A 3,001-nucleotide genomic window follows, 5' to 3' on the forward strand; every position below is an offset into this window, starting at 1 on the left:
ACTCTAAAGGAAAAAGATGGACAGTCTCCTCCCATCTGCTGCTGTTGTTGTTATGTGTCCTTGAGTCTCTTGCAACTCATAGCGACCCTATGTACAACAGCCCTAAACTCTGCTCTGTCCTGTGCCAATCACACTGTCACTGACACTCGAATCCCGATTATCCCAGTCACTGAATCAACCTACCTCATAGAGGGCCTTCCCCTCCTGTGCTGTCCCTCCACCCTACCAAGCATGATGTCCTTCTCCAAGGACTGGTCTCTCCTTACAACATGTCCAAAGTATGTTAGACAGAGTCTCAGAATCCTTGCCTCCAAGGAGCCACCTGGTTTAACCCTTTCCAGGACGAATCTGTTTGTTTTCCTAGCAGTCCATGGTATTTTCAATACTCTTCTCTAGCACCACAGTTCAAAGGCACCAATTCTCCTTCTATCCTCCTTAGTCATTGTCCAACTCTCTGATGCATAACAAGTGATTGTGAAGACCATGGCCTGTATCAAACACACCTTAGTCTCCAGAGTGACACCATTGCTCTTCAGTACCCTGGAGAGGTCCCTAACAGCAGACTTTCCCATGGCAATGCACCTTTTAATTTCCTGGCTACTGGTGCCAAGAGTGTTGACTGTGGAGCCATGCAAACTAATGTGTACAATCTCAATCTCTTCACCATTCATCCTGATGCTGCCAGTTGGTCCAGTGGTGTGAATCTTTGTCTTCTTGACATTGAGCCTCAATCCATATTGTAGGCTGCAGTCCTTGACCCTCTGCAGCAGGTGCTTCAGGTCCTCTTCAGTTTCAGCAAGCAGGGTTGTGTCATCTGCATAACACAGATTGTTGATAAATCGTTCACCAATCTTGACCCCACATTTCTCTTCATAGAGCCCAGCCTCCCAGATAATCTGTTCTGCATATAGGTGGAAAAGGTATGGATATAGGATGCATCCCTGGCACACACCTTTCCCAATTTTGAACCATGCAGTGTTCCCTTGATCTGTTCTGACAACTGCCTCCTGGTCCAAGTATAGGTTTCGCATTAGCATCTTCTGTACAACTTAAAAAACCTGCACAAGGTTCAGCTATGAGTCAGTTTCAGCAAGGAGATAATGAGTGAGAATTTAAATTTCAGTGTAATTCAGTAAGAAAAAAATCACTTTTTTTATAAATGAAGAATAAAGCTCAGAGTGTATATTAAGTTTGATGCAAAGGGGTATGTGGGTGCCTTAGATGAAGTGACAAGATTAGGAATGCAAAAGTCAGACTCATGCAGAAAGATGAGAAAACAAGTAGAATTTAGTAATTGCAATTTCAAGAGTTAACATCACATCACAAGTCAACACAATACCATACAAGAGATTAGGTAGCTGGGGACAAGATAACAAGTTATAACTGCAGGACTTACTGGTTAACTGTGGTTTATTGGTCAGTTAGAGACTAAACATATTGACTTACATGATGACAGTGAAATGACAATGTCAGAAAGTGGCTGAAAGGACAATGAAAAAGAATCAATGGATCCTAAGACAGCAAACTAGACCAGATGTTGGCCTTAAGACTAATAGATAATTTATCTTACTTATGGCCAAATTAAGCAGTTTACTGCCTCTGAAAGTACCCTGGTGTGTCAGCATTGGGTCGATTCTGACTCAATGGTATACAACAATAGTAATGCAAAATAGTTAATTAATTAAACACTAAGATTCAAACTCAAATTGTTCTGATTCCAAATCAAGAGCTCCTCTCTCTACCCCACCCATGTTACCCACTTACAGTTTTAAGTAGAACTGTTCGAGTCTTCCTCAGTTAAACAGCAAGATTGAGAAAGAATTCAATTGGATTAGAAAAGTTCCACAATACAAATACTGTCTATTACTTTTTGACAGGGATCGATGATAAACTCTAACCCAGGGTGGTTGTGTTTTGCCCATAAAGCTAGGTGTCCCTTCTTACCTTGTCCAAGGTTGTACAGCATTGGTTTTCCATGGCAGGGATGAAAGGACGAGATTAAACTATTATCAGGTGAAACCACATGCAATCCCAATTTTAAAATATTTCTGCTTTCAAATGACTTCTCTGGAGGGAAAGGGGCTATAAATCCCCCATATAAATAATAATAAATGTTCAGGTCTGTGTATGTATCACAGAGAGATTACTTTGGCATGCTGGCACTTAGCAAATGAGAAATGTCAAAACAAATAAACTGCTTAATCCATATTGGATCATGACAAATTGATTTGGAAATCCTGTTTTCTCCTATCAGGTTCTGCTTCTGAGATGAATTGTTTCACATTTTTTATACCGGCTTTGAGGCCTTTGACTCATGTTATTGAGAACAGAAAGGCAATTTAGCATTTCTAGAAGGTATCTGACAAAATGCTTTAAAATTTTTTTTTATCATCCTTTTTCTGAATTGATATTTTATGTCACCCTTGCTCAGAGTCATGGTCACATCAACATTTTATGCTTGCAGAAAATTTTGTAAGTGTGCATTTTCATAATATTCTACTTTTCCCATTTGATTCTGAAGATCAATGAAGAAAATGTCTACTTTAAAATTATGTGAATACTGATGATTTTGTTAATTGCTCAATTACTGCTGAAGAAATTTTTAACAATGACTGTGTTTAAAAGCAACTTGTAAAATCCCATTTCCTGTTCTGTTAAATTAAGGTTTTTAAGCTAATACTTCTGACTATAATTTTTGGTATTTTCTTACTGATTAAGCTTTCTTTTGATGAGTTACTTTCCTTGGAGAGGAACGTGATGCTAGAAAAGGTGGAGGGTCAGGGAAGGACAGGAAGACCCTTGACCAGGTGGATTGACACAGTGACTTCCACAAGGGGCTCTAATTTGTAAGGAAGTGTGAGGGCAACACAGGATAATACAAAGTTCAGATCTATTGTTCATAGGGCCACTATGGTTCACACTTGACTCAACAGCACCTAACAACATTAATAGCTGCTTTTTACTTTGTATGTTATTCTAACAGAGACTTTGAGGTAGAAAT

The sequence above is a fragment of the Elephantulus edwardii genome, unplaced genomic scaffold, assembly GCF_000299155.1.
Source record: "Elephantulus edwardii isolate Elephantulus edwardi_28Jun2011 unplaced genomic scaffold, EleEdw1.0 scaffold00003, whole genome shotgun sequence".
NCBI classification, from domain to species: Eukaryota; Metazoa; Chordata; class Mammalia; order Macroscelidea; family Macroscelididae; genus Elephantulus; species Elephantulus edwardii.